This window comes from Tauraco erythrolophus, chromosome 3, assembly GCF_009769465.1.
Source record: "Tauraco erythrolophus isolate bTauEry1 chromosome 3, bTauEry1.pri, whole genome shotgun sequence".
Taxonomy (NCBI): domain Eukaryota; kingdom Metazoa; phylum Chordata; class Aves; order Musophagiformes; family Musophagidae; genus Tauraco; species Tauraco erythrolophus.
This window is the reverse complement of record NC_141467.1, coordinates 67,912,238-67,936,144: the sequence shown is the minus strand read 5'-3', so window position 1 is coordinate 67,936,144 and position 23,907 is coordinate 67,912,238.

The following is a 23,907-nucleotide window of genomic DNA, read 5'->3' as shown; positions in this document are numbered from 1 at the left end:
TTGGCATTGCATATCATAGCAGGCTTTAACAATCATTAAAAAATAATTAGCAGTGATTTGCATTGTTTGCCTATTATTTAGAAGAAATACTATGAAACTGTGCCATTGTTGATGCTAATTTTAAAGTAGATTGTTATCCAGCTGCTCTTTAATGGTAATACCTCCAAGGTTGTGTTGGGAACAGCTTGATTCAGTTTGGATGAACTGACTGCTGAAATCACAGCTGTACCCTGAGCTGCCTGTTAAAACCTGCCCTCACTATGCCTGGCTCCCTGCAGCCAGTCCCTTTCCAGAAGCTTTTTCCTTCTGCTTCACACCCAGAAGTCCTCGATCCTGTTTGCATACAAGCCTGGGACGAGGCAGCTGTCCTCAGGCATCTGCCCTGTCCCTGTCCTGATCTGTCCCCAGGAGGCTGGAGACATCCAGAGGGCAGCTCACCCCTGAACAATCTGTTGTGGCTATTTACTGCAGCAGAGCGTGAGGCAGCCCCGCACCAAACCGACAGCAGCAAGAGTCCCTCGCTGCACTAAAGCATTGGCTTGTCGGAGGTAGACTGCTGCACTCCTGAAATCTCTCTTTCACTAATATCCTCCCTCGGTTCCCCAGGAGCAGCCAGGGTTGTGGATACTCAAACTGATAGATGTCTGATACACATGTTTTTTAATAACCAAATCATAAAATATTCAGTAACCCCCGGGACTGCAGTGCCTGGTCTCTAGCCATGACCAAGCGTAATTCTCTGAGCAGCTGACTCTCAGAGCCTGAGGGCTTAGTTTAGATTCCATTGAGGCGAGCAGGAGCTTTCTGTTGGCACTGGCGATGCTTCATCTGGCCCAAAGGCCCAGATCCTTCATCGTCTTATTCCTACAGGTGATCCTTAAGGAGTCTGTGCTATGAGCATTAACTGTGTTACTGCTGCACCGTGCTGGCCTCCCCTAACCTGAGCAAATGCCTCCTGAATCTCTTTCCTCCTCACGTATTACTTGGGAAGGAATTTGGGTGTTATTTATCCTCTGAGGCCTAGAATAGATAAGCATAGGTAGAAAGTCCTGCTATGGATCTAGATAGCTTTTGATGCCAGACCAAATGAACATCCCTAGGCAGCATCACATTGTGCAGGGCAGACCTATGAATTCTGGGGTTATAGCAGATCTATTAACATGACACATTTCAGTCTGCTTTATCCATTACAGTTAGACAACCCTGTGTTACATGGTTGATGAACCATGACAGAGCATCACAAAGGGCTTCTACATAACCTGGAATAAACATTGGGACTAACTCTGATCAGAAATTTGAGGAACAACTTTCGCTGGTACAAAAGTGGTAGACTCCTATATTAGCAATGACTTAAAAATGCAAAATCGTTGCTTTCTCATAGTGGAGGCTCGTGTTATCTAACCACAGAGAAAAGGGGATAAAGTTGGGCTAATTGAAGAAAAAGTCCCCCTTTCTCCCACAAATGCATCTGCGAGCCCCTGGGCCCAGGGTTTGTTAGAGACAGGCACTCTGGCTGAGTGTCTGCAGGTGTGAAACTGGAGCCCGCATGGGGAAAAGCTGAAGGAGCAACTGGCAGGGCAGGGATAGGAAACAGTAAGCAGGGGAGGCAGACACAGACCTTGCAGGGCCTGAGGTCTTGTGGCCATACCACATAAACCCAATTTCTTAGAGTTTAATCACATACAGAAAAGAGGGCACAGTTAATCACTCACACCTGATCAGGCAAATCTGTCTCAGAGCTGCAGGTGGTTCAGCTCTACCTGTGTAGCTTCTGGCCTGTGGACTTTGGATCTACTATCAGGACATGTGGTTACAGAGAAAACTCCCAATTTGAAACATGCCAGTTGTATCTGCTTGTTTTATTTTCAGCTGTGAGGTATTTTCTGCTTGGTTGCTCTCTTTACAGCAGGTCCAGGGTAATGTAGTCACTGACTTACTTGTGTCCTTCTTTATTATCACAGCTCAAGTGAATGCCTTCTGGAAGGCATCATCCCTGAGGATACCACTCACTGAATCAGCCTTGTGAGCTCTTGTAACATACCTGCAGCCAAGCACAAAGAGGATTCACAGCTACTAAACATTTTCTAGCCGCTGAAGGAACAGCTTATCTCAAATGCTGTTCTTGGAAATGAGAGCGGCTTAAAGCATCAGCCCTGTTGCTTTCCTAGCACCATCTCTGTGGCACTGGCGAAATGCACTGCCCACTAAACAATGTATGACTAATGCCCTTAATGGCTACATTAGAGGAGGCCACTTTTAACTATTTTTCCTTGATTCTTGAAGGTGAGGCTGTGGGATTAAACAGTGCAGCAAGGGCCAAGGGCATGGGGTCGACTTTCAAAACGGTGTGTGGCAGAACTGCACAGCAGACCATGTCAGAGACGTTACAGAGAGGAGAAAACTGGCTGCAGCTGGACTCATCCAGGTCTTTCTCTGCCTTTCTGAATGTTATTGCTGTGTATTAATATAATTGTGTTTACTCAATATTTGGACTGCTGATAGCTGAACGGCCAAATTTACAGCTTAATTGATTGACATAGCTCCTATAAACTCAGCCAAGTTTGTATCACCTGACAGTCAAACGCTAAGGAATATTTTTGAAGTGTAATTTTGATCATTACCCGCAATCAATACAAATGCTATTTTTAATCACCAGACTTAATGGGGAGATTGTCACTGCTGTGAGCACAGAGTAAATTCTGCTGTGTCTCTCAACCATATTGTCTTTGCTCATCACCCCACCCTGGGCATGGGAACCCAAGAGAAAGCACAGTCAGACTCAGCCCAACTTCTGCTCTTCCTGCCCAGTCCCTGGACTTCAGTTTTGCAGTGGAGGAGCAGTCTCAGGCTACCTCTCACTGTGACTGCAGCTGTCATAGGTGCTCAGGAGCAAAGCCTTACTACTCTCTTTTGACTTCCTGCCTGTAATGTTAATCAAGATGTCCTCTTTGGGAGGTTATATTGGTAGGCATGTTTTGCTGGATATTTTCCAAAGCCGCAATACCATTCTTTGAATCAAATGAACCAATCTTTGAAGCCGACCATCCAAGTTCATCCTTTGAGTAACTGACATCTAGTCTTAGTTCCATGTTTTCAATTGCTATTTAAATGATTTCCTGCATCAGGATGTTTTATTGCCAATGACACTGACTTTTCTGATTCCTTTAATTTTTGTTCTGAATGAAATGGAAAATCCCATACAGATATGTTTATACATGCCCTTTATGTAATTTTATAAGGGCTTGCACACAGGGCCTGTAACAGAAAGCATTGGTCAGTCTTAGCTAGAAGGTTTTGTTGCTAATGCTGTCCATACGAGTGTGTAATATACATACTGACAGGACAAGATTCAGCCCCAGTAGTGACTGTGGAGATGCTCAGCTGTGGTAGTCTGCCCAGAACTCTGCATGTACCATGCTACATAATAGTAATAGGAGGGGCTACAACTACACCTTTTGTCCAACCTAATTCCTCATACAAATGATTTCAGCTTCCGTGGAACCAAAAATCCACCCATGTGATATAATTACCTAGTAAGCAGAACTTAATATTCTTTTTGAGGCAATGATTCACATATATTGTTCCATATGTGGCTCCAGATCTACCATTTTTCTTTTTGTTCAAAAGGTCTTACAACGCACAGAGTTTCCACTATCCTGATTATCATTTCTCTGAGACTCAAAGCGGATTGCCATTGTAATGGGAAAGACCAGCGGGTGGAGCTCAGGCAAACCTTATATGTTTTCTGATGTTCTATAATAAATGGAAGACCTCTGGTTAATGAACTAGTTTAAGAAGCACAATGAAGTACCAAGAATTCTTTCCCAGCACTTATATTAGAGTCTAAGAATTACTCACACTGGCTGATCTAGGAGGAAAACTTTATTCCAGTTCCATTCCTATTAACACACACAACAAACTCCCTGAGCAAAAGAGCAGGGAAGGAAGAAGGCACAAATGAAGCTGGACTGCAGCCCTATCCCCAAAGGACCAGGAGGATTTTGAGATTTATTTTCATGCTTTTTCGTACTCATTGTGTTCCAAAGTTAGGAAGAATACTAAATAAAAGACCAAAATCAAGGAACTTGCTGACCAGGGATCTGTCCACTACCATGGCTGTGGCTTGCCAAGGGCCAGAGATGAAGTCAATATATTAGCTAGAAATTTGTAATCTGTTTGCTTGCTTGACCTCTTTACAACTCGGCATCCAGTTTTGCAGCCCAGCCCTTAGCCCATTGCTTTAACAGAGTAAGTTTGACTTAGTCCGTTCCTAGAAGAATATCTAGCAATAAAGATGTTCTGTAAATAATGTAGCAAACATGATGGGAGCAACAAATCTACAGCCAAGCTGGTCTATCCTATACTTCCTATCACCTAGCCTGGGGCAGAGAGAAGGACACAGTGAAAGCACCCTTTGACAGGCTGCTAGGGTGGCTTGGGGACTGGTGAGGTCAGGTACCCACCACCAAGCCGAGAAGAAAGGAAGCCTTCCTTGGCAGGCATCAGGCACCGGCTCTTCAGTGAGCAGTACGCAGTTGGAAGGTAGGTAGCGCTGAAAACATCCATTATTGTCACAACCTGCTTCAGAGCAATCATTAAAAGGTCCTGGGTGAAGATCACAGGGAGGGAAGCATCCAGACTATTTTTTTTAAAACCTGATAACTATACAGCCACAGACTAAACAGCGTGGATGGTCTTCAATTTTTGTCCCTCTTGTTTCTGTTTTGCCATCAGCTGTATGCCTTGCATGAGGCATGGGGCTGCCATGGCACTTTGCAGGGACAATCTTTGTTGGTGTTGGTTGAATGAGGCTGCATTTCAGGTGGAGATTTTTTGTTTCTTTGTTTTGATCTGATCTGGCAGTACATTCTCTAGGCAGAAAACATGAACTGTAAGAGCTAATCAGCCTTGATTTGGGATGCACAGTGGGTGGTGATGGTGGACAGAGCAAAAAGCTGTCTATTATTTCTCCTTTTTGTTTTTTTTTAGCTGTTCAGACTTGTTTGAGGGTATGGAGACCATCTGACTCACTCTCACCATCAGCAACGCTACTAAGAAAACAAGTCAACAGTGGAATCACAATTCCTTTCTAATGCCTAATTGTGCCGGAGGCATTCTCTGTCATTTTGAACAGCCTGGGTACATGCAGAAGGGGTGACTAACGCCCATAGCACAGGTTTTATTTCATTTGATTATGTCATCTGTAGTTTCAGCACTTTCTCTGGAGGACTTCTTAAGTTCTTTATATTTAAAGGGTATTTTTGCCTAAATGAACATTTAGTACTTCATAGGTCTGGTCATGGCTAAGAAGGCAAAGCATTAACAAGAAGGGCAAAAGGAGACAGTAATTTCCTTTAAATACTGAATTCCTTTTGCTGCTCTCTTTAACAGCGACCTACTTGAGAGTCGTTGAATGGAGTTAGGGTGTAGCAATGTGTTAAGCAGGACTCCTGAGATCCCTTTCAGCCTGTTTTCCATGATTTTACACACAGACCAGTTTCTTCTAGGCTATTTTCATACGCACAAGATGTCCTGTTCTGGTCTGTGTGTGGGAAGGGAGACACAGCTGTCGTGGGCCAGGGGTTGTCTTTTAATTTAATTTTTCTTGCTCTAATTCACTGAAGTATGTTGTTTATGTTTGCATGGATGGGGGAATAACCTTATTTGTGTTCTGACAGTCACTCTGCTGCTTTTCTGGAAGGGCTGATTGTCTCTTAGTAGAGAGGCACTAGAGTCAGCAAATAATTGCATTTAAATATATGGTTATTTTACATTTAAAATAACCAACATATTATGTAGACAAAGCAGGCACAACAGAGGCCTTAACTCTGCCCTGTCATAATACTGTGCAGTAACCACAAAATCCTGATGATTGCATGGCTGGATTTTTCATAATCAGCTCCTTGATTCTCAGTTTCCCAGTTTATATTGCCTGAGCTTTGGATAATTACTGTAGTCCCTTAATGTATTTTACCCTTGAATTATTAACAAGTGCTTTCAACCTTAAATCCGGTTAAATGTAGAACAGATTTCTGAACTGATCATTATACTGTCTTACGTGTCTCTTCTATTACCCTTCAGAGACTATACAATATTTGTATATTACATTTATAGATGAAGGAAGTGCTTGAAACCCCCTTGGCTATGGACACATGACAAAGTATCTGAAAGGGATTGCTACCCGATCTCCTTCCCCATTTCTTCTTTTTGCTTATTCGTTTTATCACAGGTAAACTCATCTTGCTTTTTTCTTTCTTTTTTAATTGAAGTTTCTCTTCAGAAGGAATTTTGCACATATGTAATATGACACATCAGACATGCAATAGTAATAGATATAAAATAAACTTGACATTTTTTATTTAGAGAGAGATTCGGTAGCAATGCAATCATCACATTTTTCTGGCTGACGAGGGCAGAGTGATTCTTCCCATAGTCTCAGGCTGGATGATTTAGTTGATTTTTGTAAGAGTTGTGGTCACACTCAATTTTTCCTAACCTTATATTAATTTTAGTATGGTTTTGATCTGATTTAGAGTTACTGGAAATTATTCTAAGTACCTATGTTAGAGGTCTACCTGAGTCATTTCTTGGAGAAGTCATTCTTCTGCTGTGGACTATTGGGAATTTAAGAAGATTTTACTGCTAGATATTTATGGGTGAAAAATGAGAATAAACACAGTATTTTGATGTGATGACCTGTACTGCCCTGTCACTGTAAGAAATCACCAAATAAGCACAGTGTGCTTCCTCCAGACATAGCTACTGCCTGGCTGCCGGAGCCCTAGGAAAGGACACTTCCCTCATCTCCTTCACAAGCTTGGAAGATGCACCTTGACTGGCCAAACAGAGCCTTCAAGGTCTGCAGCCAAGTTTGCTCCTGGGGCTGACATCACGGTGTCTAAAATACAGTTTAGAGCTATAAATGTTCTGGACTTGCCTTCATTCAGAGGACGGAAGCAGAGCCAGACGTGGGAGTGAGCTGAGCCCTCAGCAGCCCAGCTGAGCTCCGTGGATACTCTGCCTGCTCAGCCGTGGTTCCCCACTTATTGACGTCTCTGCGTTCAAAGAGGTCTCATCCACTCATCTGGCATCCACACCTCTCATCCACCCACATCTGGCATATGCAGCCCAGGGTATACCCTACATACACATGTCTTGCTGTTTCCAGTATTACGTGTGAATGTAATTCCCACAGCACTACTTTTAAACTTAGTCCTGTGTGTTTGATGCTTCAGCAGAAGCTTTCTTTAGAAGTGCAGAAAATGGTCTTATGAGAATAAATGGTGCTCTGTATTTTCAAGGTGAAAAGGATCTGGATTTAGACCTGGGATCATCAAATAGGCAAAACTGCTTACACTCAGAAGTATACGAGCACACTTATAAAGTGGTTAATCTCCGTGTCAGCTGAGTTGTTTGCTGGGAATCCCTTGACAAAGGCCTGAGGGCCATCGTGTCTCATGTTTATGCACCTCCATAAGTTGTTTTCCTCACTGTAAATGTGAGATTACATAAACCTCTGCTGTTGATGACTGATTGCACCTACTTTGGGAATGCTTTTAAGGGTACATCAGGCTTTCCAAAGTTACCTATAATGAGTGATACTTGGAATGGAAAAGAATATTTTCTTGTATCAACTACTGCAAATGATTGCTCTGAGATTCTCCTTCCCTCCCAAAAGACCTCCAAATCATCTAAATTGCTGTGCTGACAACTGATCCGTTTGGACTACTACTTCATCTGCTTCTTTCTTCTCCCTTCCCAAGCAGTGTCAGTGTCTGGATCTAGGCCTATATTCCTTAAATGGATGAAACTCTGCACACTCAGCAACAGGCAAAAATACGTTTATAAATGGGTTAATCTCTTTGCCAGCTGAGTTTATTTTCAGGCAATCTCAGCCATTTCCCCTCTCCTGGATTTCAATATACACAGACTCACGTAAAGCTAGTGCTATAAATTAGGTCAGGTCTGAGATTAGAGGTGTGGGAGCAAGGCAGGGAGAACATAATCGGTGCCTGCATGCTGCTAGGATGCTAATGACACAGTTACAAGGAGTAACTTTAACCCCAAACGTCCTATGTGTTCTGGAAAAACATGTCAAGCCAACCTGCCAGGATTTTGGATAAATCCACTGAAATGAAGTGAACTGTGGCCTCTGCCTTTTTTTTTTAAAGTGGTAGATGGGAGTTTAAAAAAACCCCAAAACCTCATTTGAATGTAGAGATTTAAAAATAGAAGCTAAACCAGTTTCAACTTTCTAGCTAGATGGCAGATCATCTGGCTGTAAAAAATGATAAAAAAACTATGGCCAGAATATATTTTAGAAAATAGAAAAAGTTTCATTAGAACAGTGAAGAATGAAAGCTAGAGGAAACCCAAAATATTTCTGCAGTATGATTAGCATCACACAGATTCTGGCCTTAATTGCCTGCAACAATTGTAATTCAGCATACGCAAAAACTACGAGCTGGCTAGTTGTGCAGTTCCATGCTGTAATTATTACAAACATGAATAATTAATATTTGGGGAGAGTATTCTTGGTAAAAAGGTCTTTTTTTAATTCTTTCCCATGGTGCTTTGTTATGTAAGTGCATGAATCCCAGATTGGTACTTCTAATTAAATCAGGTTTCCTCTGAGGTGAGCACATTAGATAACAGGGACAGAAAGCAGAGTGCCCAAGGACGTGAATCTTTGAACTTATTTTTAACCTCTTCATCATACTTGGTCCATCTTCCCTCAAACAGATCAGCTACTAATAGTAATAGTATATCCTACTGTTTTTTGAGACTTGGTAATGTTTTTGTAGGATCAATTTAAATCAAACTGTCAGCCAGTTTACATGAGGAGCCCAAATTCTTAACACTGGTGGAGGATTTGGCTTGAAAATGCTAGAGCCACAGCTACAGGACCAAGACTTAATCAAATAGAGTAGACAGCACAGCACAAGTAACAAGCTCCCATTAGGTACCTGAACCCTGCTGGATACTACCAATGTTTGGGTCCAGCTAGCTCCGTCTTTCTTTTGTACTTCTGCACTTGAATTGACAGTGTATTTCTGGGTTTAATTAACCGTGTTTTACTGATTTAACATAGCAATGTAGTGCAAAATTATATTGAGGGTTACTCTCATGCTTATGGAGTTCATGGCTTGGGAAAATAATAAGATGTGAGAAACAATCTGATGTTTCACTGAAACAGGTAAATTAAATAAATGATTTCTTATTGGGGAAAACCCCCCTGGTTAACCAGGATGTCCCTGGGAACGAAGATCACATGATAAGAAAACATTTAAAGAATTCACTCTTTTTATTCAGCGGCAGATTTCAGGACAGGATCCAGAGTATGGACAGCTGCCTCAGGCTCTGGCCCTCCACCAAACAGGTGCAAAACGGCTGGGGAGCACCAAAGGGGGACTGCTCTGCTGCTGCAAGGTGCAAGCTGGGCTTTCGGGTTGATACCCTGCTGCTGTGGGGCAGTGGTTGTGGTGGTCCCAGCTGGGAGGAAGACAGCAGGGTGTGGGGCCAAGATTCACCTCTGGGGTCAGGAGGGATCAGGAGCTGTGGGGAGAAGGCGGGTTGTGGGTCAGGGTCCTGTACCACAGTGGCAGCGAGCTGGAAAGCAAAAGCCATACTGGAAAAGGAGATTGGAAAGGAGAAGGGATTGAGAAGGGTAAGAGAGGGGAAGGCAAATTTTAGACTTGACCCCATAACCAGGAGGTCAACAGAAGAGGAAGGAACTGTTGAAAGGTGTCGGTCAGAAGAGCGAGGTAACAGAAATGGTCTCTAGATTGATGTGTACTTTTAGTACAGGGATACACAAGTGTAAGAGTCAAGACATTCAAAAAAGGACAGCCAGCATCCTCTATCCATTATAAGGAGGAAAGACAAAGTCCAAAGGCCTGGAACAGAGCTGCCTACTTCAATCTGTAAAATAGTCAGAGGTGCAACACTTAATGCAAATGCAGACACACTGGAAAGTGCTGACTTACAGCTCTTCTTTCTTCACACTTGATGAGGATGAAGTGCTCTCCCTGGGGCCAGTCTGTGTTGGGTCTGCAGGGCAAAAGGAGGTGACAGGGTGGTGGAGTGTCTTGTGGAGACACACAGCCCATATACATTACAGAACTGTGAGTTTCCTTCCAAGTCTGAGCAAGAGGGTTTGGGCAAAACCAGGCTGGGGAGCATACCAACAGGGTGAGCAGATCAGCATCCTCTCGTCACTTCAGTAGAAATATCAGGAAAACTTCTGGACAAATAATTTAGTAATTGAAAATGCATTTGGCACACATTGTTCAGCTCAATGTAGAAAAACAATGGTGGCTGGAGAAATGAAATCAAATTAAGCTAAGCCTGGCTTTAGTTTAAAAAGCAACTGAAATAACCACACCTTTGATTTGGAAAGGTTGACATTTTTGTTAAGTTGTTTTACTAAGGAATGGATTTTTTTTTAATATATGAAATAAAATATCTCAACTTCAAGTTTGACATCTCCTTCCCCTTCCCTCCTCCCCCACCAAATTCTAAGCTAATTACACAGATCCTGAAAGAGCAAATCAATCCCAAGATCTCAGACAGGTCTATAGAATCTATTTAAGAAAAGAATCCTTCCAGCTCTGGTAAGGAGACATACTTAGGTTAGAAAACAACACCAGTTTATTTATTTTTTAAAGAGGTTAAAATATTAATATTTTCTTCTTTACCACATATTTTTATACCAGAAATTGTTTCTTCCATGAGAACATGACCATTTATTTCTATAATCTTTCAGTTCAGCCCTGGGAGTGAAGAGACCTGAGTTTTATCTTGGTTTAGAATAATAAAATTCTGGGTGAACTGAGAATAAATGAAAATTTCTATTACAAACTCCCCGTTGGTTACAATAGTCATCCAATAGTCAAATGCTTCTTTATGCCCATAAATTTGTTTGTAAAAGCCTATTTCTTAGCTTCCAAAACCCACAAAAAACCCTTAGGAAGATATGTTTCCTATCCCTTTTGCCAATCAGTTATGGTCTTCAAGCTTCTTAAAATTGAACTCAACTTCAAATAGTCCTTACTCAAAGACATGTGCCTGAATTGCAGGTGCACTGGAAGAACTAAGGCCATGCACCTGAAGACAAAACTCCTGTATCACTTAGGCAAAGGCAATTTCACCAGCTGATGTACGTCAGTGAACTGGCAGCTACTGTGAGCGCTTGAGCATGATGATGATGTGATTTCATATTTAATTTTACGATTGTGCTCAGAAATCCATTTAGTTGAATTTTTTTTTTTTTTGTAGTTCCACTGAGGTTGTGCACAGTAGGCAGGAGCTGCAAAGCCTTGAGCACAAGTACAAGATTTAATGCAGGACTTTATGTGTATATAGACCAAGCCTGAGTCCCAAATCAGCAGGCCTGTTAAGCACATGCTAAACTCCCAGAACATGCTACAATGATTCATTGAATAAAGACAAAACTTGTTGTGTGCTTAATGGTAAATATTCTGCTGGAGTGGGACCTTACCCATCAACCTATTCCAGGCAGTACCTAATTTTGGAAATTGCTGTTCCCTGAAATATCGGTGTTACCTGCTGCACAACACGTTTTACTGCTGTCTCTGCAATTCCCAAGAACTCTGTGTTCTTACCTGCATACCCATGGTGAGATTCAGCGCTGGGTCACAGGCGCTTAAATTTAGGTGCCTAGATGTGGGTAACAACACGGGAATTAGGTGTCTAAACTTTGTTACACCCAGTGGAAATCTAACTGACGCAGCTGACAGACAGCTCCCAGCTGTGAGCTCTTCGTCAGCCCTGAACAGTAGTCTACAGGAGGAGCTCTAAACTTTATTGAATTTGCCTAATGGAGGAATCTAATGCCCTTTAGGTGTCCTGCCTGATCGTCTGCTGAAGTTTGGAGAGGCATTGATCTTCTCCATAGCTTGTGCCACAGCTACCACCTTTGTGCAGTGCTCTCAGGTGTCCTGAGGTGTCTCCGATGGTACTCAACATGTATAATTGGCAAGTGAGTCAAGTATTTTATCTTCAGTGGCTAGAGTAGGAATTTCTACACTTAGACTATATCTAGACAACTACATTTAGACCCTAAATTGTCCTACAGGATGGAAAATATCAACATCTTTTTAAAGTATTCTCATGTAATCCATACAAAATTTATTAAAAAATATTTATATTGTTTAATGCTAAAAGCAACAACAGAGACTTGCCTGAGTTTTAACACAGCTGATTAAAAATCTGTACTTCCTTATCACTCACTGAACTGGCTGCAGAGCAACAACCATACGGTCTTCTTTTAGGGAAAAGTAAGGAATCTGTACAGCTGAGAGGTATCTGAAATTCTTCTCTGTCTACAGTGTTCTGAAACTTGCCTTATAAACTCTTGACTGAAACTCTTGACTGCACAGATTTTATTTTGCAGGCGAGATAGGATAGTGACTGTAGAAAACCTCTGTCTCCCAGGGCCAGCAATTCTGATCAAAAGAACCCAATGTATGGTCTTTTGCAAAACTAGCAAAAGATACCAGTTTTCAATACTGATGTGCCATGGAGGGTCTACGCTTTAGGAAACAGCTGAAAGAGCTTTTTGCACCTGAAGAGTGGGGGAAAAAAAAAGAAAGAAAAAAAAGAATAAAAAAGATTTCTAAGCACCTTGCCCCAAATGTAAGCTTCTCTAAGGTAGGTCCATCTGTGAAACATTCATACTATTCCCATAGCCTTAACTAGTTGTAACTTTCTATGCTTTTATTTCGATGCGCTACAATATGGCAGCCTTCAGTCATTTCTGTTATTTTAGAGCACTGTAGATAGTGTTTTGCAGCCATTAACCTCTCAGCTACCAAAGCTATTAAACTTGAGGAATTTGAAGTGTCCAAGTGCTGGGAATGCTTTCTAACTTGTGCATTTCTCTTGTGTCCTGAGGAACAAGAAAGGATATAGTAGAACTTGCATTTTTACAAGATCTGTCTGTATTTAAAAACAAAACAAAACCAAGAGAAAATAAAAAAGAAAATATTAAGAGCTTACTAATGCATTTTCTGTATCAGATGCAATACTTTGTTGCATCATGATGCCTCTTTGATCATCTGCTCCACTTGTGTAACAAGCTCTGCTTGTGTTACGTAGTTTTGCTCCGAAAGCTAGATTCAGGCCAGCTTGTTTGGCTGATCAAGGTGAAGAGAGTACAAAGCTGTGCCGTTGTGCCAGACTGAAGGTGATGGGAACAATGAATCCTCCTGTGGTCTTGCCCTCTCCCTTGTGATGCGGAGAACACGCAGTGGGAGCTGGATGTCCTGCACACCTACTAGGTGACTTCTAGCATAGCTGGCAGAGCAATTGGACAGACTTTTTTGTAGGTCTGGATGAGGAAGGGAATGGCAGTGGATAGGAGGAATGGAGAATGTAAGCAAGCCTCACACTAATCATTCCACTTTTTATAACTTTCTTTAGGATTTCTGACTAAATAAGAGTAGGAAAATATACAAGGTGTACAATTTTTAGGATTTTTTTCCTAATAACTAAAACCCTAAGCACTTTAAAATCCCATATATGAGACATATATCAACCAAGGACTAACACTGAAGAGTATAGAGATAGACGTAACATGTCCAGGTAATAGAAAACAGGTAAACAAAGTCTTAAGTCCTCACTCATTTCAGTTTTGTATAAAATCCATAAAACCCTGCTGGCAAAACTGTTGAGAGCTCTTCATTGCAAAGACGTTCCAAGCATTTTCACATTGGACTAGCCAACTATTCACAGTATGTGTATGAAGTAAAGAGTTAGAGGTATCTAGAGGACAACCACTGACCTCCCTCCCTATTTACTGAGTATGGAGTCTAGACCTTGAACCCAGCACAGATGTTCACATATTAGACAACTACAGTTAGATGAGTTGGATCCCGTTTTTAATATCTCTTGGCCTGATAAGGGGGAAATGAATAGGCTTTCTACAACATGAAAATTTATTAGAGAAATTTATCAGAGATGAAATGGCAATTTTCCTGTAGGTACTTAGATTTTCTGTGTCTTCTACAGCTGCAAAAAGAGTAACTAGCAAATGAGAAAAATATCACAGACTGATACCACCTGAATGATGACAGCTTCAACTGATAGTCTACTGATGATATGTTTCAAATGAAAGAAAGAAAGAAAGAGGGACGGTCAAATTTAAATAATGACTTGGCTCAACACTTGGTTATATTCTATGTTGTGCTTAAAATTGAGCTGCAAAGGTGTCCAATTAACAAGACAATGGACTTCCTTGCTAGGCAGTGTCTGCTCCAATCTTATCTAAATCAGTGGAGCTATGTCTCTGTAACCTCATTCTGGTGACAAAACACAGTGTTTATGCCAGTAATATTGCAAAGATGAATATACTGAAACTGGCAACTCAACTTGAACAGTGCTGAAGGCCTTAATATGGAAATCTTCTGTCTTTCAGTATCTGCAGTTTTAATTTTGCATTTTGAGGTTTTAAAATTCATTAAACTATTCCTTGCCTTATTCATCTGAGTCACTCTTCAATCTCCTTCCAGCATTCCATTTCTGATTAATAGTTATCATGGGAAAATGACTGTTTTGTCCTGGAAAATTTAGCAGTTCTAGTAACTGTTAGTATTTCCACAGCTGAATGTGAACATATAGAATACAATCTGAAGCAATGCTAACCTTTTAAAATCTCTCTCTAAAGAATATTGTGCTTCTTTTTCATTTTCATTATGACTGCGAGCTACTATGTTTTCTCAATAGTTTATTTTAATAAAGCTGATCTTTCTACTGCAGGAACAATCTATGCTGTAGAAATAATTAAAGCTATAATTGTGCAATATGCCAAAAAGAAGGGTAAACTGGATAATCCAAACATCTGGTTTTGTTCACAAATGCAATGTAGAGATCTGTACACCCATCTAGGGTAAATAAAGACTGCTTTGTATTTAAATTCAAATTAACTACCTACAGAAGAGGATGCATACTTTTTTATTAGAATGGTTGGTTTTCAAGGCTCTTAACAATGAGGCTCAGCACATACTTCAGGTGAAACCATGGAAACAGCAGGAGCCATTTTACTCAAAATAGAAATACCACAAATGACCTTGACATTTAAAAGCTGATGCTGCACATTGTCATTTAGATTGTGAAGGATGGGCATATTATCAAGTCCTGTGTTCCAGAATTGTTCTTGTTTTTCCAAGAAGGAGTATTTGAAAGCTGGGCACTTCTCTCATCCTCTCTTTTTATGGGAGCAAGGTAGGAAAGATGCAGAAAGAGGTGACAAACCGTAAATGATGGCACTGGAGCTTAACAGAGTGGCACTTGGAGGAATTCATTTGCGCCTGAAGACTGCAGTTTGAAATCTGTCTGAAGACTCGACATGCAAAACTTCTCCCCTCAGGTAGCTGAGTGTGAATGGCTTTTTGGTGTCTACATGCAGAGAGACAGATCTTTCCTATCTTACATGTCTGAACAACACTAAACGTTTCAAAATACTGCTGAATTTAAGGATTTTATCATTTCAAGGATTGCTGGACAATGTGATTTTGTAGTCTACAACCCTTTCCTAAAAACCTAACTTCTACCATCTTTAAACAGTTGAAAATTGCAAAAGTATTTTGACTTTTTGTTGTCAAGCCATCCTTCTGGGAGCCATATTTCTCTTTCTGTTCAAATGATATCCATGTTGCTGAAATCTAATTGCTGATTCGAGGCTGGCAGGGGGATGAGGGTGTCAAACTTCTTGGCACATGGCTGTGGATACTAAAAAGCTAGAAGCAGAGAAATTTTCCAGCTGCTGCAGCATCCTGTGAAAGTTCTTTTTCCCATGCAGGCTAGCTGAGAAACAGTTTGAGGTTTTTGTAAACTAAGACTTTATCTTGCACTTGTAGCTTGTTATGCAGTCTTGTTTATGGTACACTGGGAAAGTTGTTTTGAAATGGGTGTCGTAGCATTCAGCCAATCACTCTGGGAGGTGGATGGTCAAGCGACCAATAGCCTTGGCCCTTCTTGCAAACCACGTTATATATATGGATTTGTAATTAATTAAAGAATGGCATTTTCTCCTGGACTGGAATTCTATGTCGTTTTTCTCTCTGTCCTCAGTACAACAGCGACACAGGGCCACGCTTAACAGGGTCCTACTGGAAAACACATTTTCTGAGAGGGGCTGTCTGCCACCGCTTGTCCCTCTTGTAAGACCTGTTGCCGGAGACAGGCAGCTTGCGTGGTGGCCAGCACGTATGCTCCAGCATTGGCACCTTGTGCCCTGGCCCTCGTCAGTGGGGAATAGTGAGGCAATGTGGTGTTTCAGTGGGGTTGACTGTGAGAGTACAGTGGTTTGGGTTAAGTTCTTTTCTGACACTAACTTCTTCAGAGGCACTAACTGGAGGTTGTGTTTGGGAGGACGGGATTGGCACTCCCAGTTCTCTAGCCTGTTCTCCTTTCAGAAGACTGGGCCATATTTTTTTTCCCCAGGTATTCAGAATCCCACAGATATAGAGTGAAAGATGTGCCTGAAGAGGTTGCAGATGCATGTAGGTTCTTTGTTTCTCAGAAAACAAAAAATGGACTGATCATGACAATGACCTGGAGAATAAGTGCCTAGCAATGGACATTTTGTCATTGACTTTCATGGGGTCAGGATTTTACCCTTTGAATTTTGACAGCGTTTAATCTCTTGGGTATAGCTAACACTTAAAAAAATTCTCTTGTTGAATTCACCGCTGCCCCAATCTACTAATTCAGAGAACACAAACCAACACGTCAGGGGAAATTTCTGCTTAAATGATGAGCAGTAGAAGAGCTAGCATTGGGCACCTTATAAGGAGAGAGTTGAAATGCCTACTGCAGCGTGGTTTGCCTTCTCCAGTGGTTTTATACAGTTTCATTGAATTCACACCCTTTCTTTCAGTCCAGTTCTACTCTTTCCCTTTATTTATTGCTGGTGTGAATGTAGGCTGTGTGTGTGTGTGCCTGTGTGTACACAAGTATGGACATAAGTAATAAGTTTTTACTGGTCTTCTCTTTCACTTTGTTGAGTAATATTTGTACTTCTAAATAGGATTTCTAATACTTAAAGAAACCTGCTAACACTGCTCTTGAAGATTTACTTACTTTGTCTTGTCTTCATGCTGGGAGCAACTCTTCCTTTAGGTGATGAATAGAAAGCCCATTTTCTGACATTTTGGATCCACCAATGTCATGGCAAGAAAGGCAAAATAATAGCTGCAGGGGCAACAATGACAGACTGAAAACATCTGAGTGAAAATCTGCTTTATGAGCATCATTCTAGGCAAGATTTCCTTTTAAAACTATTTAGGATTAATTTTACCTACACATTTTGTATGCAAAATCATTCAATTCCATTCACCGCAGGTAATATTGCATATTGAAAGTGAACGCACTGCAGCACTTCTTGTACAAACACAACCTCTGTCCCTGTGGACTAGAAGTTTCTGAGGAGTAGCAAAGACAATAAAAAACTCAATGTTTGCTCCTGCTGACAATGGAAGCAGCAGTCCCAGCGATGTCCTGTATGACTAAAAGCCAACCACAAGAGCCTTGAGGTCGCTTTCCACAGTGTCCTTCAGCACTGCACAACACCCAGGTCTTAATGGTCCCTACCGGCATCTAATAATAACCTAACAATTAATACAAAGCATGTTTCTAAACAAGAAAACAAACAAAAGATTACCATCTGGGTGAAAGGAGGGCTATAATGCCGGTCTTTGGCTGAGTGGACTCATGCTCTGGGGCACACTTGGGTCAACAACTTTCACACACCCCTCAGTCCCTGAGTTTTTTGCAAGTTGTATTATTGGTCACAGATATAACAGACAAAGTAACATTTACTTAGTATCCAGGCCAGGACCATCTTGCCAACTGTGGTGAGTGGAGGGAGGGAGCAGATAGAGCCTCCTTGCTCCACAGCAGAGTGGAAACTGCATTTGCAGAAGAGGAAACTTCAGTACCTCAGCCCCTCTTCCAATTTCACTTCTGCCAATGCCTCCCTATATTCTAGCAGTATTTCTAGTGAAAATCTCCCATATTCCTGCTATGATTTAACCCACTAACTAAAGCTTAAATGAGAAGAGGCTTTCCCTAAAACGTCATGCCAGTTACAAGTACCTGTGACCCTAAGATGAATAGCTGCACAGGCTGGTGACTTAGCTTAGCTGATATAGAATATTATCATTGAAAGAAGCTCTGCAAAAGCCACCTTCATCTTCCTAACAGCGACGGGGTAACTGGATCACATCTGGAGGCAGCAGTAGAGCCTGCAGTAGGAGACTGAGGTGCAGGGAAAACTAACTGGAGAAAAAAATGGGGCTAGCTCTGGTGCCACCCCGGAAAGTCCAGAAACACCAGCCCTGCTGTGTGCAGGACCCGTCAGGTCAACGGTCACCGCGTCTCTGCTCTGCTGCCTCTCACTTCAGCTCCAGTGCAGCAAGTTTCCCCAGTCCCTGCCCAACCGATGAATACTGGATGAAAGTGTTGGGTATCAGTGTTCCTCGTCGGTGGCAGCTGGACTCCTGTGAGTAGAACGAACCCAATGGTATTTTCCTGAACCCAGGAGAATAATTTTGTCCTATAACTCAGATGAGAATCTGGGTCACAGAGATTAGAGCTCAGGGCAATAGTAGGATGGTCTTTAACACGGAACGGGAGGCTGCAGTAGTTTAAATTTACCAGTGGATTTCATACATAAGCCTCCATGACTGCCGGGCCTGAAAGCTTTCTTGGGTCAGCAGCTGCAGAGGCTACTGCTTGCTGAAACAAGCCTTCAGAGTGCCCACATGAAAAACTTGTTTTTAAGGATAAAAGGTGAATGATGTTGCAGCATACGGTTCCTCTTAGAGCATTTCCTTTGGTTCTTTTTTCAGTCTTATAATAATAAATACATAACTTCAGGATAGTTTTGCATGCATTCCTCTAAGACTTTTATTTGCATAGGGACCCTAAGGCTGTAAAATATGCCTTGCTGGGCAAAATATTCTTCCTAAAAAACAATAAAACCCCGCACTCACATCTGGCCTAAATCTGTTTTGGTGCATATTTATCAACTGCTTTCCTGGCTACTTTTTTGTATCTTTGCTTTTTACAGTGTATTGCTTCAGACCAGATAATTGTAAATAGCTCACTACATTCCTTTCTAGTTTTCATATTCTAGGTAGAGAATTTGGTTTAAGTGCTGGAGATGTACAGTAGCCCCAGGGCTTTGAGATGGCTTTACCACTCCAGAGTTAGGGAGTAGAAGTCCTATGTACTTATCTCAGAGTATAATTCTCCTCATTTCAGCAGTCTTCTCCCTTTTCTGGTCTGCTGAAACAGGAAGAAGCTAGCTTCTGTACTGGCAATTGAAGAACGTTTTTAATATTCTCAGATTTAGCAAGCCAATTATATTAAACCACATTTTAGATGACAGTGTGTTTCCTGACGGTCTCTTCTCATCACGCCTTCTTGTGTTACTCTTACTTTGTGTTACCTTTCTCTATATTCATCAATGTTCAATTACTTTATTGCTGTCCACTAATTAAACTTATTGATGATTTTATCTAAAGGCATTGATTATGAATGACATGCACTTTCCATGGACAAATGCTCTTTCCCTTTGTGTGACGGCACAAGTGCTGATTCCAGGTGGAACATTGCTGCATCCCATCTGAGGTGACTGGCTGGGGTGACATGTTGGAGCACCAATTCAGACACCAGCTCAGTCCAGAAAGATGTGTTTGATGTGTCTACCTCTAGACACACTGTAGATTTACTCAGAAGCTGGCAGAAGCTGACTCAGAAATTGATTTTTTTTTCTTCCTCTCTATTTAATGGTGCATTATAGATTTTGTGTAGGTTTTGGTGTTTTGTGCTAAAATCCCTATGTTTTGCAGTTGGTGATGTTTGTGGTCAGGGTATGCTCTGGCTCACAGTAGACTCAAAGCCTATTGTGTCATGGTATCTGGGATTGGGGGATGATGACCCAGGAGTTCCCAGACATTTTTATGTTCCTGTGTACTGACTTTCGGAGCGGATATTTTTACCCGGTGGCATTCTTCCATGTTTCTTCTATTGTGGCGCTGATATTTTGTGATTTTGCCAGTGCGTTTCCCCTGAGAGAAACTAATGATCAGGTGGAGGGAAAAAACAATGAGCAAATGTGCTATTTTAATACAGAATTTTGAATTTGGATATGAGCAAAGAATTTAAACAGATTCAAACTGTTATTTCAAAGTATTCCGACTGTGTCGCTTAACATCTAAAACTAGCACACTTAAAGGCATGTAAGTGTAGAGCAGAGAATAATCTTTAAGGATGGTTAAGGTCATAATGCATATATTAACCAAATATAAAAGCATTAGCTTATATATGAATACAGAATTCTTGCCAAAAGGCTGCTGAAAGGTGACATTGAAATAAAGTGGCAGATGCTGAGAAATGAGATCTCTGAATGAGAGTGAGAGGGAAATCTGGTTTAGTCTTTGTTCATGGCTTTGATCCTGGGTTCAAGCGATGCTTCCACAGCTTCAGATGAATGCTTTTATCATTTTAAAAGCAGGATGTAGTAGAGAAACTGGGGTTTTCAGGGAAAAAATGTGAACATAAAGAATGAAATGGCATAGAAAGGCACACTACAACTCCCTTCTTCCTCTCCCATGTAGACTGAGTGAGTATCTCATGTCTCCTTAATGCCTGATACTGCTGTGGCAGTAGGAAAAAAACGGCTTAAAACCAGAGCTACAGATCTTAGGAAATGCTAAATCTGCCTTTGCATTCAAAGCATATACCACAGCTCATCTTATTGCTGCTAGGCTACCACAGCCCTGTATACATTCCTAAGAAAGTATCCTGGTGTTTAATAATCTGGTATATCATACTTGTAAATAACTTGGTAAAGAGATATCTTTGATGACGAGTTGGTGGATTATCTGCCTTTAGACAATGCCTACTTGGGGCTGGAGTGCAGCCCTGTGCTGCAGGATGAGCTGTGGCTCAAAGGTGCCCAGAGCTCCGGCAGCCTGCAGCCCTTGAGCGAGGGGCTCTAGCCTGGCTCCAGAGTGGAGGAAAGGGCCGGCTCCCCTGCACAGCGCAGGGATGAAGGAAGCCCTCAAGGCTCTCCTTAGACTTGAGAGACCGTCCATACAGAAGTCCTGTGCTGACTCTGAAAGCTTCCTGCATCCTTCCCCTTCCTTCTGCCCCACTAGGCAAATTCCTAGCACCATCTGACATGTTGCAGGATTGGGAATTAGAGCCCCTGTCTCCTAGTTTGTTGCTTAGCATTTATCAATATTATCTCCAGAGGTTAATGGTATGTAGAAAAAGAAAAAATGCTTTAGTTTCTCCTTGTTTCTGCTATGCTTTCTCTTCTAGGTTTTTTTTTTTTTTAATTTTATTTTATTCTGTATACTCCTTATGTATAAAAACAACAGACTTTTTACACTCAAATTTATTTTTCAAAATAAGAGTTTTTCCTGTGCGTACTTGCATAGGAGTTAGACATAAATAATTGAGAGTGAGTCGCATTTTAAAGATGTTCAACTAGCTTTTTCAGACAAACCCACTTGAACACTGGGCTTTTTCTTGACAAGGAAAGTCTAATTTTGAACACAACTGTTAAAGTTACCTCAAGTAGATTCACTATAACTTACCTCCTGAGACTTGGCATCTTCTAAAATAAAACAGTAAGCCCTGCAGAACCATCTCTATGACTAGCCTAGGTGGCACGGGCTTTATCCCTCTACTGGGCACTCAAAGCGCAACCCATGTGTATAGGCATGGTGCCAGACAGCCCTGCAACAGGCAAGGCATGCCTGAGCCTTCCCTGCACCACCCTTTGCAGGTTGCCTGATCACCTGCTGCTTCTGGCTGGGCCTCTACACCGATGCAAGCCCGGCTCACCACCCTGCCGTGCCCCATGACCGCTGGACGGCCAACCAAACCCATTGCTCCCACCGCCGTGGCCATAGCACAGAGCAGACTATAACGTAGAAGAACGACCTCAGTGAGAAAAGGTAATCCTTTCTTCTCCGATACGTACAGTTTAAATGCTGATAGGTGTCCTCCCTAAGCTTAATCGTTATTTCCAAGACTGCCTTTTTCTTTTTTTTCCATTCTGCTATTGCTTTGCACCTCCTTCACATTCATGGTTTCTTGATTTCATTCATGAAACTAGCCAACTCTTCTCTTGAGACTGACAAACGTTAAGGTGGATTTATCAGCACAGTATCTGAGTGTGGTTAAGCTCATTTCTTGTACTCTAATGAGCTCTTTAGTTTAGAATCTGCTGTTGTAAGCGCTCTCTCTGATATCTCAAATAAAAATAATGAGCTGCTCTCTCCCAGCAGTGAGCTGCCCTCGGGAGTTCATTAGGGCACTAGCTCGGTGAGGGTCCCTGAGGAGTGAAGTTACTTGTCCTTTCACTTTAGGCTTCCCAATGCTCACACTCCAGGAGGACCTAAAGCCTATTAGCTTCCTAATGCACATCCTGTTTTGCTTATTGTTTTATTACTATTGGGCTGGGAACGAAGAGCAGATGTTGCCCAAAAACGGCAGCAGTGCTAGGGAACAGGGGAAGGAAGACAAGCGTGTTGATTTATTGCATCTGTGGCACAGCGTCGAGTGAAAAATCTGGCTGGAAATGTGAAATACTGAAGGAAAAGCAGAGCCATCAACTCATGCCAGCCTTCAGCTGAGTTCTTCCCTCTCATTGTGGCCTGGAATAGATCAGGATGAGGCACTTCATTGGGTGTCAGCAGCTTCTTGGAGTAGTAAGAACATGTAAAGGCCCAAATCCATCACAACTGAAGTGTGACCTTAGAAAGATGGCACCTTTGGAGCTCTGTTACCTTCTCCTCAGCAACTGACACAGCTCATGAAACCAGCTTTAGCTAAGGTACTGCTCTTCCTCTCTGCTGATGGTTACCATCTCTCTGCCAGGAGGTCCTGTCCCTCAAAGAACAGCTCACCACCATGGCAAGGGCAGCCCATGCAGGAAGGAGCTTGTCAGCTGGGAACTTAGGTAGGCACTGTTAAGATGAAGAGCCTACCTCCCTCTAGTCCTGACTTAATGTCCTTCACTAACACGGATAAATCAAATGTAGAATGTCAGCCCACATCCTTAATCTAGCAAAATGGGAACTGTGTTCTTTTGGAGTTGTAGCCATAAACAGACCATTCTGCAACATTAATTGATTGCTTTGTGCTTGAGGGATATTATATATTTTAAATTCACTACGAGTGAGACTTTAAAAGCAGAAAGTTTGCATAATAAGTCTTATACATTTATATTTTATTGTGAACTTGGGTACAATCGTTGCACCTTCTCTAATCAACCTGTCAAGTGAAGAGAGTCATATTGATTTTCCATTAACCACTTGGCACTGGATGCTCATACCCACTGCAGTCTACAAATATTCTCTCTGCTCAGCTAACCTGTTATTGAAGTATTCAGAGTCAAAAGTAAGCAGGAAAGTCAGCCATCTTGGTAGCTGTAGTCAGCTGGAGTAACTTCTTAAAACAAGCACCTTCGCCTAGTCCTAAGGACATTTTTATCTCGTTAGATTTGCCACTGCAGAAAGAAATGAAACTCTAGCTGTTTGCTGGTTGTACTGTTTGCAACTGCTGTGAAAGCTGCAAATGCTACACCCTTATATTTCCCATGGGACTGGGGAATGCTTTTGTAATATCTGCTGCTATTCTGTGATTGTTGGTTTTATACAATAATGGCTAGGAATCTTGATCATAGAACAAGATCCCAAAGCTGATGTTTAAATACATGATCCAGAATGCTTACAAACTGCAGTTATTGGTTCATGTACTAGTTCAAGTGCAATGGAGTTACTGAAGTTTAACGGGTTACTGCCTACCAGCTGATTTATACGTATGTTCCCATGACTGAGGTGAATTAAGACCTTGTCCTTGTTG